The sequence below is a fragment of the Chiroxiphia lanceolata genome, chromosome 11 (assembly GCF_009829145.1).
Source record: "Chiroxiphia lanceolata isolate bChiLan1 chromosome 11, bChiLan1.pri, whole genome shotgun sequence".
Lineage (NCBI taxonomy): Eukaryota > Metazoa > Chordata > Aves > Passeriformes > Pipridae > Chiroxiphia > Chiroxiphia lanceolata.
The window spans coordinates 582,953-597,721 of record NC_045647.1 but is presented as its reverse complement, the minus strand read 5'-3'; the positions used below and the strand labels follow the sequence as shown (position 1 = coordinate 597,721).

Genomic DNA, 14,769 nt, shown 5'->3' with positions numbered 1-14,769 from the left:
TTCCCTCTATTCCCAGCATCACTGTGCTTTGGGTTTGACAATTTGTGTGCACAGTGAATCTAATTTGATTTTTATCCCTTTTGTCTCCCTCTATTTTGCACACTACATTAGGCTTTTGTTCCAAGGCAGTTAAAGCAGATTTGCTGTGTGCTGTGAGCTGCCTCACAGTGCTGGCAGAGCCTCAGAGCACAGACAAGCATCACGTAACAGATATGCTGTCGATAAGGGGGAGGCTTGCACAACGGTGAGGCCCAGAGAGCTGGGATTCTCAACAACAGCAGTAAAACCAATTGTGCGTGAGCAGGTTCCTCCAGCTGGAGAGCTGCACCCTGCACTGTGGTGGCTGGAGCTGCAGCCTGTGGGGGACTTGTCACAGAGGCTCCAAGAGCTCCGACAGAAATAGCAGCTCTGCTGTTGTTCAGCTACACCCTGATGTTTGGTTTCTCCTGCCCCTCTTTTTAAACTTAGGCTGTGTTGACCGTGGCTCTCGCAGCCCTGTGACAGGTGGAGCTGGCAGGGCAGCAGCTGTTTGTGGCCCGAGGTGTGTCCCCACAGCCCCCACAGGCCATGCTGTGCATCCCACCCCTGCCGCTGGACCGGGCCAGCTCCTCCTGTGATGCTGCTCAATGAGTTGCATGTGACTCCTTCCTTTTAGTCAGGATCAGGACTGTCCCAACATGTTCTAAGTATAGCCACAATTGCTTTCCAGAAAAAAAGCTGCATTAATTTGTGTTGGCACTGATTTGGCAGTGGTTTCCCATGTGCCAATCATTATGATACATTTCCTTTTCTACCCTCCCCTAATCACTGCAATAAGAAAAATCTGGTTTACAGTGACAGTGGCATATCCATTAGATATTATTTATGTGTACACAGAACCAGAGATGCTCAAATGTACATAGATTCAATTGCCTTGAGGAGGAAACAAGGACAAAAGATATTTTGTCTTAAGACAATAAAAAGTACATGGTATGAAAGAAGCTACTGGTTTAGCAATACTAGATTTTTTTTTTAATTAATGTGGACTTTTTATACCTGTGGATTTCAGTTTGAAGGAAAAAGGCCACTCTCCCAAGGCAAGCACAGCAGTGCTCGGAGAGGTGGCCCTGGAGGAAGAGAAAGCTGAGGCAGAGCTGTGGGATCAGCTGAGGCAGAGCTGTGGGATCAGCCAGACCAGTGCAGGAGCAAACGGGCACAGCTCAACAAGGGACCTGAGCTAACCCTGCGTGGGGCTGAGCTACTGAGCCAGCAGAGCATCACTGGGGCTTCATGCCGGGCTTCAGCAACCCATGATCACACCCCTGCAGCAAGGGCCATGCTGTTCTGCTGCCTCCCCGCTCCTCTCCATCCTCTTCTTCCTGCTGGCACCGTGGGCATTGCAGCACCCAGTTCTCTGTGCTGCCCTGGCTGGGGCTCAACCTGCCAAAATGGACCACATCTTGTAACTCATCCAAGTTAAAGGACCTCTGACATGGGAAGTACTGGGGTATGTACCCAGTGCAGGATCCCGAGGCACAGACCTCTCAGGAGTACACTGCTCCAGAAGGAAGAACTTAATTTCCTGAGGGCTCTCCAAAAATACAGCTCAGGAATGAAGGCACTGACCTGAAAATCCCAACCAAAAGCTTGAGTCACTCATCTCCAAAGGCACAGCCCACATGTTTGAGGTTTTAACTTCTTAAACATCCAGATGGGCCTTTTTATTAATTTCACTGCCAGAAAACACGGCAGTGACCTTGGATCCCTGCAGCAGGATTCCAGAGGCTCCATGTCCTGTGGCACTGGGCTGTGCAGCTCTGCAGAGATGTGATACCTGTCAGCTCTCACAGCTTCTCTCCAGTGAGGACATGACCCTGTGTTATGGGGCTCCTGTTCCAAAGCACTGGCACTGCAGGGATTCAACTGGATCCAATAGCTCCCAGATTTGAGGAGCAGAGCAAAACACATGTGTAAAACAGGAACTCAGCAGAGCTGTGCCAGCTGTCTGTGTGCCCAGAATCAGTGCAAAACGTTGCTGTCAGATCTAACTGGCAACCTCAACCATAACACAAACAACACAGCCTGCTTGCTCCCAGGGACTCATGGCCAGTACTTGTATGAAAGGCAACAGTTTGTGGAGGATTTTCATTTAAAATAAAGGCTGACATGATCTTTCATTTCAGATTTTAATTAAGCTCCCTTGCCAAGCTGCAGAGAAAAATCCTGAAAAATGTAATCCAAGAGCATGGTAAAGTCCCAGATGTCAAAGGCGAGCAAAACCCTGAGCTGCTGTTTTAATTGTAATTTCATTAGTCCAAAGGACACAGCATGTTCTCCAAGGAAGCTCCTGCTTCCCCAATGCTCACAGTCTGACTTTCTGTAGAACACATCGAATGCCAACCAAGATGCACGTATAAGCCCACATTTCATTCTTGTCACAAGATGCTGATTTACCTGCATTCAGGGTATTATTTTTCCCTCCTCTCACACTCTCTCAGCTCAAAGAGAGCTATTTACAGAGCTCTTGCCATGTCTCAGGCTGAAGGCTTCAGTCTCCCATTCTTTACAAACCAGTCCCAAGCCCCCTGTTCCTGGGCAGCATGACCTGGGCTCTGTGGGATCTCTCAGCATGCTCAGGACCAGCCCCTTCCATGGTCCCTGTGCAGTACCACTGACCTGCTCAGCTCAGATTTCTCATCTTATCCTTCTCTTTCTGTCCAGGATTCGGTTAGTTTTTCACCAGGGAGATATGCAGATAGCCCAGAAATATTTACAAAAAAGGGCTAACAGTGGTCTCCTTCCCTTCTGCTGGACTAAGGAAAACAGTGCTGGGGGTGGCAGTCCTGCCCCAGCACAATCCAAGCAGTCGCTGTCTCCTGTTTCCATAGCCTTGGCATCCTCCCGTGTCCCCTTGCGCTCCTGCTCCAGGTTCTTCCCAGAGCTGTTTCATTGCCAGCATTTGGCATCTAGCCCTTGGCATGCACTTAAGGGGAGGAAATATTGCTGACACCAGCACCAGAGCCTGCTGCAGCCTCAGGGGGAAGCTGCTGCATGCGCAGGGAGCTGGGCCAGAGCAGAGGGAGCCCCATTTCCTGAGCAAACCACCCGCAAGGTCACTGTTTCATAACGAGCTTGAGCCGGGCCATGGGGGAACACGTAAAATACTGCAGCCCTTCTGCTGCAAATGCTTCGAAACAGCTACAAAAACTTGGCACCAACACAGCAAGATCTTTGCTCTGACTTATTCTGCACTAAACTGAATCCCACTAATCCACAAAGTTTGCTGTGTGAGTGAGGTTCAGGATGGAACATGGGGGATGAGTTGCTGCTCCCTGTTCCCTCAACTGTCACTTCCCATTCAAAAGAAAAACTTCTCATCCAGGTCAAAAAAAAAAAAAGAACCAGGTCATCAGAGATAGTGACTGACACCTCCACACTCTTCTATGATGTGAAAGCACTGGGGAATCACCGGGTATGGAAAACCACACACTGGGGACAACTGGTGCCTCCCTAAAGCTCACTTCCACCTACTGATTTACCTCACAAAATAATTCACAACTGATCGAATAACGGTGTTATCCCCATGCAGGAGCCACACACCATATCCTGTTGGTCCTCTGGAAGCTGTACCACAGCCCTTAAATACAACACACCTGACATGTGACAGGCAGAGCTGGCTGCCAAGGCCCACTGGGGGAGCGACGAGCACACCCAGGTAGTGAGGGTAATACCGTGGAGGGAGTCCCACACCCTCCGACCCAACATCTTACAGACGGGAATTTGGGTGAGTGAGCCGTATCAGCAGTGAGTTGGACTCATTCTTCCTACAAAGGGTCATCCTCCAGCCCTATGAAAAGAGTTTGAAGATTGTAATGTTTCAGAATTCCAAAATAACAAGTCTTAGTTCTCTGGCTTCACTGTTTTGCAGCTCAGACAAATCCCTGTCCCTGCTGAAGGGATTCCCTCCAGCCTAGGGCAAAGCATGCTGGCAGGGCAGCTCTAGAGAGCAGGATGGCCTGGCCAGAGGATTGGGATCCACAGCCCAGGAGACTGACAAACTGGGAACTACTGCCATGGCTGCCAGTATTTTAGACAATGAAAAAAGTCTGCTCCTAACAGCCATGTAGTCATGGATATAGAACGGACAAATCACTACATTGCAGAAAAACAGTGAGAAAACTTAAACCTGGAGTTTGTTCTGGGCTCTGCTCCCTGCAGAGTTGCACAATTTTCTCAGTTTCACTCTAAAATACCCCCATGATTTAATACTAAAAAGCTGGGTCTTGAGTGAAGCCTGGATTCCCTGCAGCTGATTTCACAGAGTGAGTTCAACACTGTCTAACTCGTAAGGCATCTCTGCTCAGCCTCTGAAAAACCCAGTGCTGCAGAATCTGTTCATGATATCTGCTCAAACAGAGCATTCACCACAGCACAGTAATACACAAAAGTTCACATGTGAACCAGAACATGCAGGGGGTGTCTCTGGCCCTAAAGAGCATGTAACTGCATGAAAGAACTAATACAGATTGGTGGCACTTCATGAGACCCTGCTGGGGACTGTGGGTTTGGAATGGAAACTTAATTATCAAATCTGAGTTTTTATCTTACCGATATCATCTTTTTAAAATTATTTAGGGTGAAAGTGTAGCATCAAGCAGACATGTTATCCAGGATTACTCCTTTTCCCAGTAGAGAAAGGGCTGTCCACCCACAGCAGCATGAAGCACATATAACTCTCTACAAGTCTCTGTGTGAGCTGTACAAGCCCCGAGGGCCAAAGGAGCCGCTGGGTTTGGCAGGACAGGTAGCAGGAAATGCAGCGTTTGCACATGGCTGCCTCTCCCCTTGATGCTCCCTGCACAGCACTTGTAGGAGAGAAGGGCTCGCACTGCAAGCAGGGACCTTTCTCATGCCAGCACTGCCCCAGACAGCCCAAGGAAAGGTCCCTCAGCATGCAGGGAGGAAGAGGCGGCTCCGTGGTGAGACACGTGTGAGAGTCAAGCCACAGATTCGAGCACAACTGCCCACACGTAGAAGAGACATGGCAGGGAGGGGATGGGAGGGGAAAAAGTCACAGATTTTCCTCCCATGCTCCAGAAGCTTCCCAGAAGCCCATGGACAGCTCCCATGACAGCTCTCGAGCCCACACTCAGAGGGGCCATGTCCTCCCTTCAGCAGCACCTGTCCCAGGGACCTGCTCTCAGATGCACTGTCTGTTCAGGTTGTGGTCAAGTGCTCAAGAGGAGACAACCAAGGCCTGAACCCTTGCTTTAGGTTTTCAGTTTGTTTAATGCAGCATTCCCCTACCAGTAACTCAAGGCTGTTACTGCAGAGCACAAGCAGAGCACAGTTGCAGAGTCCTTGTGTTGCTGCAGCAGCAATGGGAGGGAACAGGAGTCCCACTGCCACAGACACATTCAAATTCAGAACACGGGTAGACTCCAAAACCACTCACATGTGAGATGTTTATAAAAGCAAGGAAGATATCACCACTTTTTTTTATTATTTAAAATGGTCATTTCCCCTGCTCTCTCTGTCCTTAAAATGAACACTTAAGAATGTGTTCAGAATTGTTCAGGAGTCTGGCAGCAGTCCCAAAGTCAGCTAAAGCTCTTCCCAGCTCCTCTTGTCACTGTGCCTAGATGCAGAGCAGAAATTCCTTGCAGTATCAGCATTTTGACTCCTCAGGCCCCCACATGCCTTTCTTCTTCCCCCTCAGATTCCCAAGCCGGGGGAAGCACAGAGGCCATTCTTTACTTCTCACTCTCTCCCCATTGTCTTTCCATGTGCAGGAGTCAAGTATTCTCCCCACATAATTTTTTTATTGGAATAGTGAAGCACTGGTGGAAATATCACCTGAATTATGATATTACAGAACAGAATCATGGAATCAATCAGGTTGGAAAAGACCTCCAAGATCAAGTCCAACCCTTGATCCAACACTGCTGTGGTTCCCAGACCATGGCACTGATGCCACATCCAGTCTCATCTTAAAAACCTCCAGGGATGGTGACTCCACCACCTCCCTGGGCAGCCCATTCCAATGTCTGATTACTCTCTCTGTAAAAAATTTCTTCCTAATATCCTACCTATATTGCTTTCACTAGCCTTGATATACAAATGCCTTGAAAAATTATTTGTAAAGACATTACTTTTGTCACCCAGTGATCTCAGACACAACAGAATGCCAAGTTAACACAGCTGGGATGTGCCACCCTTGTAAGTCCTTCACTGCACACTGTTCTCACCTGGTTCTGTTGTCTGTCTCACACATCTGCAGCACTCAGACCTCTCACTGTCCATGTGATATTTTCTCTTGAAATGCACTTTTTAAATGAAATTTCAGATTTGCACATTCTTGTGCTTCTAGAGATGAAAACAACCCCCGTTAGCCATGAACACAGTTCACTGGACTGAGTTAAGTCCTTGCCACATCCCACTAAGAGGCACAGATGGATGTGGTAGATCTTGCACTGCATGCTGGATCTAGTTTGTGTGTGTGTGTGCTACACAGGCTCACAGAAGATAAGTCAGATTCAGTCCCTTCATTCAGGGAAAGCCCCTTGCAGAGTGACTCACAGCAGAGCTCCCTGTCCACACGCTCCCCTGACAGGCACTCTGAGCAGCTCTCCCGCTCTGAAACCCCAAGCACAGGGATGGGATTCCAAAGGTGAATTTTTGTGCAGAATAGGATTCAAGGAGGTGATCAAACCATTTGTTTCACATGGTAAAAGACAGTGCAAGTTTCCCACTTAAAAGCATTATGTATAAAATAGAAATGAACTTCTACTAGTACATCAGTTTAATAGATTTTTTAAAATAAAACCCAAAACCCCAGGCTCCCCAAAAATATCCTTTAATTGTGTGCATACCAGTCTCCTTTCAAATATTCTCAACAGAAGGATTTCCATCCAGTAACATAATTGAAATCTCAGCAGGACATATTTGAAGAAATCAGCTGACAATTCAGCTGAGCTGTCCACAGCCACATCCAGCTGCAACGCCCATACAGGTTACATGCAGACTAAGAAAACTCCCAGCAGAGTCATTGGCACAAAGGTCACTCCAATTTCTGCCAAGTTTCAGCTGTTTAAGGAGTTGTGATTTCCCAGTAAAGGCAGTGGAGCCTCCCTGCACCACACGCTGCTGAACGCAGCACACGCTGCTCGTTCATGCCCAGGACACACAGCCCCTCACCTGTCACCGTGCTCTGTGGAGCACTACAATAATTCTGCCTTTTCTCCCACAGAAGTGACTAACAATGAGCTCGAAATAATTGACTGGCCAGGAGCAGCAGCTCTTGCGTATGGGCAGCCTCACTGACAGGTGCTGGTTACACTGACTCAGAAGGAAAGAGGTCACAGCTCTCATGTACCACTGCTTGAAACACAGACAGCACCGTGGTTCTACAGAAAAGAGCCTGAAACTGATTTTTCTCAGCTCAAGATATCAGTGATAGCAGGAGCACCAGGTAACCCCTGTGTGTGGTTTAACGTGCCCAAGTGATGGAGTAATGGATCCTGGACCCTCGTGTCCCCAGAGCAGGGCCATGCACAGGTTAACAGAGGTGAATCAGGATATTGCAATTATGATACATGATATTGCAATACACTATAGATCTTGTACATTCCATCCCAGAGAATAATTAAAAAGACTTTATAAGAGCTTTTTTATTTGGATGTTGGGGAGAGACTTTATAATTTCATTAGTCTCTGTTCTGGCCCCTAAGTGATACTTGGCAGGTCTTTTAATATGCAAAAGCCTCAATTTGTTCACTAATAAATTAGCTGTTAGGAAAACAAAGCTTCACAACAAAGGCATTAGTAAAACACAGCTGCAGACTCTGAAGATGCTCAGCAGTGTCCATGGTAGCTCCCTGAGGCCATATATTCTGTAGCATCAGTGTCCTTTTGGACTCAGGTAGGAGCTAATCAGACACACCGAGTGTAACAGAAAACACGACAATTGTGGGCCCACAACAAGATTATATATCTCCCTCTTCTGAATTATGCTTCCAGATCTGTTAAAAATAACTGTAGGGATTATCTGTTTTCCAATGGTCAAAGCTCATGCCAGCTCTGCCAGCACTGTCACCATTCCCTGTCTCCTGGCTGCCAACGCAGATTCAAGACCATGGAGTTGTATCCCCGACTGGGAGAGGAAGAAATCTGAGCTGTGCAACCTCTTCCCTTCCTCACACAGGCCACTGAGGCAGCACAAAGGACTGGGTCCCAATAGCCCTGTCTGACTGGTCAGCAGCTCACACTACAGGCTGCCTGTCCAAACTCAATTCAGACTTTGCCAGCACCAGTTGAGGCTAAAATCCCATGAAAAATTCTGAATTGTAAACTACTTCATCTTTGCCTGCTTTTTTATTTATTTCTGTAAGAATCTTTCTTTTAATAAGTTGTCTCAAAATAAACTTGACTGTCAGGTCAGAAGCAAATGCTGTAGGTTAAAAGGTGATCTGAACCAATCCCCACACTAACCCTCACTCCTGTAGTAAAGCCATGGCAACCCCCTGAGCAGCAGTGAGGTACTGCACAAGAGTAAATCCAGTACCAGCGAGCACACAGCTGGAATGTCACTGAGAAGGAAGTGGTAAAGCCATCACCCAAAGTCCCCTGAAAGCAGAACTTTCTTCAAGAGGTCACAGGAGGGAAGAGCCTGGCACCTTCACAGGGATCTTGCCCTGAAAAGCTTTCTTATACTGCCCACAGCATTTTTACTTTGGAAGGGCAGATTTTTGATTTCACTTCTCAGTGTGTATATTGAAACACAAAACTATATTTTTAAAAGCAGCCTATGGAGCCAGGAAACAGCCCTTTGAGACATCAAACATGGCTTCAAGAGAACATGTTTGAAGTCACAGACAATCTACTCTGTATTTCTGAAAATTCCCTCTCTGAGGCCAATGGTTACAAAGTCCTCCAAGAGGGATTTGGCAGTGCTGGAAATCAAACTCACCTTCTCCAAATTCTTCTAAATTGCTGTGCTTGTGGAGGACTGAACCCATAAAACAACAGCCAGAGCAGTTCAGCTTGTCCTCAGGTCACAGGTTCTGGCACGAGAGCACGCAGGCTGCCTGCAGTAGGAAGAAAGGAAAAACTTCTAGGAGGCAGAATATAATGTTTGGCATTAGCCAAACTATACTAAATAACCAAAATATACTAAATTACATTTGAAAATGCTGATCAAACCCCATTTCATTTCTTAAATTTCTTCCCCAAATGGTATTATTTCGCTTTCCTTTTCCAGCAAAACAAACCTGATCCAATTAAATCCAATCCAGAGCTGACTTCATCTCAGTGGGCTCTTCACCTGCTCAATGCCAGATCTTTAGTGAAGAACAAGTGGAGAAATTATCATTTGGTGGCTGATACAGGGCATAATTGCTGAGTCTGAGAGGAGCTGTGGGTGAGCAGCTCCCTGGGCAGAGGAGAGTGACACCCCCTGCAATCCCCGGGATGGGTCCTGCAGATTCCAGCACTCCTGAGACCACTGTGGGGACACAGGGATGACCCTGCAGTGCCTCCCCTGACCCTCTCCCTCCACTCAAATGACAAAACAAAAGAGAGCCCAAAAACCTAACCACAAAAAGCCTCTGTATCTTTCTTCTGGGAGAGGTTGGGGTAAAGGGTAGATATGCTTTGATTTAAGCAAGAGATTGGTATCTCTGGAGCAGCTTCCATGGGCAAGTTGGAGAAAGAAAAGATCTTGTTTGAGAACCTTTCCAGGCCTTGGGCACAAACTGATGAACATCTTCAGGAATTCAGCAGTTATGTTCATGCCTGCTGACAGAAATTTAGTATCTGTGGCTTTTAGGTACCTACAATATTAGACAAGACTTTTCAGTTACTGGAGGTACCTGGCAACTGGACTCAGATGTCTAATGACAGGATGGGAAACTCAGGAATGTAAGCCCAGGTGGCTGGAGCTGGGAGTTACCACTGCCCTGTCCTCTGAACAAATGTCCAGTCCAATCCATTTGCCACAAGCAAAAAATACAGTCCAGATCTGCATTAGCTGCAGTAACAGGCAACTCTTTTCCTGAATATGCTTTTCAAAGAATTTAATTTTCTAAAATATATATTCATTCAAAATCAAAGGAAAACTTAACAATAATGGGATCTTGCTCATCCACCTCCAAATAAGGCATCAGGCTTTGGCTACCTGTGGCCACAGCTTTGCCACCACCCCTCCTTTTTCTCTCTAGCTGCCAAATGGAGCAAGTCTATGAGAAGCTGCCCAAGCCTGGAGTACTTTGGGAGCCCATTTTAGTAACACTGTGTTACATGAATATTGGTTTGGTCTACATTTAACAGCCACACACCATTTCCTGTCCTCGTGCCACATGTCCAGGCCTGGGCCCAGCCCCACACTGGTGCTCTGCAGTGCATATTTCCATGAAGGGTGAGCTGGTCAGATCTCGGCTATGAGAGCTCAGGCAGCTGCCCAGATGGAGGATGCTTTATGAACGCAGCAAGAGATATAAACAGAGCCAAAGACTCTGATTTCTTGAGTCTCATCTGATTTTAACTATCACAGTGAGCTCAGGGTTACCTTGAAGTGAGCCTCAAACAGATCTAGTGAAGGCAATGAGATTATTCCAGAAATATATTCACTCTACACTTTCATATGTATTTCAAAGGAGCTACGGCTAAATACACAGGCTATAGAAAACCAGGCATTCCTACACAAGTGTGTGATTTTCTTCAGATCCACAAGAAAATGTGCTGAACTGCGTTTTTGCTGTCCATGAATTTGGATCTAAAATGTTCTGAAACCACAACCAAGAGCTAATCCTGCCCTGTCCTGCACTGTGACATGCTAGTACAAGGACAGACAGGCAGCTGGGAAATGTTACATATTTGTGACTTGCCAGAAATCAAAAAAGGCTCTAGCAGCACCAAGCTGGAGGGAAAAGCCCACGCAGGACAGACTTGTACTGAATCCAGGTAGGAGGTGCTTCCACCATAGCAGGGACTGGAGGCAGCAGCATGGTGCAGCAGGCTGCTGCCTCGGGGTACACAAACGTCATTTGCAGTTCTCTGGTAACTCCCAGAAAAACAAGCATGTTGACTGTTCTCAGAGTCCTGATGGCACCTGAGGTCAGGACTGCTAATCCATTTATGCTTTCCACCCTCATGCTCTGACTGGCACTGTAACTCTGGCTCCTGATCTCAGCCATTCCAAAGCAGCATTTCCACGAGGGCTGAAACGCCTCCTTCCATACAAGGACATTTCAGGTGACTGACTCCACTGGTCCTGAGGTTTAACTCATAAAGCCTCCACAAACCACCCCAAACAAACGAGTGAAGGTAACAGTTCATCTCCTAGCTAAGTAGGTGCAGGATGTCTGGAACCAAGGACACCTGTTTTTTCCACCAGGCATTCCAGACTCTCCACTGGCAGGACCCTGAACACCCTGAGAGCTTCATCCTTCCCAGCAGCCTCCAAGGCACAATGGGACTCAGGAACAGGGAAACCCAGAGCCCAGGAAAACCGGGCAACACCCATATCACTCCACTGAACCCAACAGAAGCTGCTGCTGTGACCTAAAGCTCTCCATAAGTTTTGGATGAGAGACATCAGAGAGGCCCCAGCTGCACATCCCTGATGTGGACAGGCTGTTGCTGACTGAACCAACACATCTGGAGTGACATGTGGCAGCTCACACACGACTCTGCTATGAAGGCTGCTGCCAAGGATTTGGATTAGTTGTGATGTTTAGTTTGGATTAATTGTGATGTTTTTCAGTCCAAAGTAAAAGTTGAGATGGCCTGAAGCAAAATCCAGGCACTGAAAAAGATTAACTGTCTCACTTTAAAGGCTGTCTTTGATGTAAATTTCTTAGTATGATGTATCATGAATATTAGATCTTCCTATCCTCCAGCTTACCCATGATGGCCTTGCATGCTTAGGGATCTCAGCACTCCTTAACGCTTTATTAAAAACGTGGGCTGCTCTGAGGAACCCCACTTGTGTTTTTCTCCTCCTGAAGGTCAGGCCCCTCCACAGGTATGTCCCTGGAGGCACAGGCTTTGCAGCTGTGTGCTGAGGCTGAACTGGAAAGAAATGTATTTCCTTGCTCAAAGGACTTCTGCAAACCCAAGTGCTTGATGGGATTTATACAACATGCTCCTGTCATGCAAGACAAACCAGATCAGTTCACACCAAACTCATTCTGCAGCTCTGAAATGAACTCAAACCAAGTGGTTTCTCCAGGCGAGACAGATGTAGGCATAACTTGGCACTTCAGTACTGGAAATTCAGTGCCATCTCTAAATTTGTTTATGCCCTACCAAATTCATTAAACCAATGCAGGAAATTAATTTCTGTTCCCCTGGTAAAAATTAAGTAAGGCCTTTGAACACCTTTCACTGCTTTCATGAAACTCATTGGTGCAAGGTTATGTGTGCACACTGAGTTTCTCGCTGATGAGGCTCCCTCAACAGTTTCTATTTCACAGACCTCACATATGACAAAGCTCAGTCCCTGGGCCCAGGTGTACAACCAGTACAGCAAGGCTGACCAGTCTGATATTTTCAGCACGTCTCACATTCTGTAGAATGAGCTGCTCATCCTCTGTGGCCTTATCACAGCTCTGACCTCCCAGAGTGGCTGCACCCACACTGCCCAGGCACAAGTTGCTAATTGTGGCTTATTTGTTCCTATGCAAAATCTGCTGGGGACAGGAAGGGTGGGATGGTCCCTTGTTAACCAAACACCTCCAGCAGCAAGGGTTTGCCACACAATTTCTCACTTTAAATTGTGAACTCTTTGTCAACTCTTTGTCGTGTCCTATCACCCACCAGCCTCAGTTCACAGCTCTTCTGACTAAGGCCTACCAGTGCTGCCACAAACTGACTAATTCTTCCCCATCCGGTAACAGTTAAGCTGCCAATTCACTCCTCTCCTGACCTCTAGGTGTCAAAATAACATTATCCTTCAGCTGGAGATTCCCAAACACCATACAGTATTATCTTTCTCTCATGCACATGAAAATAGTAAAACTCGAGGAAAAATTAAGTAACTAGATTAGATGTCAGGAAGAAATTGTTCCCTGTGAGGGTGGGGAGGCCCTGGCACAGGTTGCCCAGAGAAGTTGTGGCTGCCCCATCCCTGGAAGTGTTCAAGGTCAGGTTGGACGGGGCTTGGAGTAACCTGGTCTAGTCCTAATTCCAGGACAAGTTATTGGTTTTAGTAAATTAAGGGTATTGTAAATGTTCTTCAGTTGTGTGTCAATATTATGAGACAAATAATAATGACCCTTTGGTCAACTGGACAATTGCTATCTCCGTCATTGCATTGATAACCTGAGGAGCAAGAGTGCAGAAACATTCAGCATCCTCTGTGATCCAGCCTGCTTTTGACATATGCATTCCAAATGGACAGACCCAGCTCCCCCAGGGCACAACCCCTTCCAGACAAGTGGACAGCCATGCTCTTCCTTGGGTATGCACTAAACCAGCCATGAAATCAATGCTGCCAGCTCATCAGGAACTGCTACTGCCTGTAAACAGGGCTCACAGGCACCTGCTTTCCTTAACTGACTGCAGTTGCTCCTGGGAGCCAGTTTGGTTCCTTGGCTCTGGGAAATGGGTTCATAATGGACACAAAAATGCAGCTTTGGTTTGGTCTCGAAGACTGTCATATTTTCTTTCCTACCAAAACATAGGTAGGAGAGTAGGAGAGCTGTGGGACTTGGCCACTGGGAGGAAGCCGTTCTGTGAGTGGTGCCTGGACAGATTTTGAGAGCAGCAGCACAGCAGGCTGATCCCTGCTTCTCACCTTCCCATGTGAGGCCAGCTGGGAAGGTCAGAGCTGCTGCTGCTAGGCCAGACATATGGAACCCATTTAAGTGTCTGGCAAACACCTTCACCAAAATATGCTGAAAATTCTGCTATTGAAAGCAGCTCAGCAACCCAAGCTTGTTATCCCACTGGAACCACAGAGCTTACCCTTGCTATACGAGTTGCTGCAGGATAAAGCTGTGCAAAATCTGTGGCTGCCTCTGCTTTAGCACGTTTTAAGTTCTCATTGAAGAAGCCATTTCACAAACTTTCTCCAGTGTGTTTATGATCCAAATTCCATGGTTTTCATCTTACATTTTCAGACTTGAATCACAAGTAAACCCACACCTTCCATCATCCTTGGCATGTGAAAGCAAAGCGATGCTTCAGAAGACTCAGTGGCAGGAGCAGTGCCTCAGGCCTCCTGCTCAACATTGAATGTCACAGTGCAGCCAGAACTCACAGGGGGAAATGAAGACAGACAATGCTGCTGCCAGTACACACTGCATCTGCAGAGAAACTGCAGGGACAAGTTGTGTTTACATTTATCAATCCAGTACTGGGAAAAGGTAAAGACTCCGGACCGGAAGAAAAGAGGAGGAAGACAGTGCCTCTTCAGCTTCATGCTGATCACGCTTGGGCATAGTGACACATGCATGGCTGTGGCAGATAGCTGGGGTGGCCTCTCCATGCCTCCTGAAAGAACATTTAGCTGCTAGATTTTTCTTTAAAAAAAATTTTAGTGCTGATCGAAGGAACTGAGCACTTTTTATAGCAAGGAACGAAAAAGGGAATGGCCACTCATGGTTTGCACAGGGGATGCGGCAGCAGCGGCGGCTCGCGCTGTGCGGGTGCTCGGGAGCTCCGTGCCGGGACCCCGCGGGCTGCGGGGACAGAGGGCCACGGGCTGTACTGGCTTTGGAACCGGGCAGTGACCCAGCGCTCCTCCAGGTAAATCGATGGATCCCGTTCCACGGCGGGAACGCGCATGGAG

The 14,769-nt window shown here is 47.3% G+C and overlaps 1 long non-coding RNA gene across 1 annotated transcript; it reads right to left on the bottom strand.

The window, feature by feature from the left end:
• Nucleotides 1-5,049: 5,049 nt before the first annotated feature.
• Nucleotides 5,050-14,517, bottom strand: LOC116792095. Its single transcript, XR_004358999.1, has 3 exons — nucleotides 13,944-14,517; nucleotides 8,947-9,064; nucleotides 5,050-5,617 (listed from the first exon to the last, which is right to left on the bottom strand). It is a non-coding gene; the product is annotated as an uncharacterized LOC116792095 (long non-coding RNA).
• Between the last annotated feature and the right edge of the window lie 252 nt (nucleotides 14,518-14,769).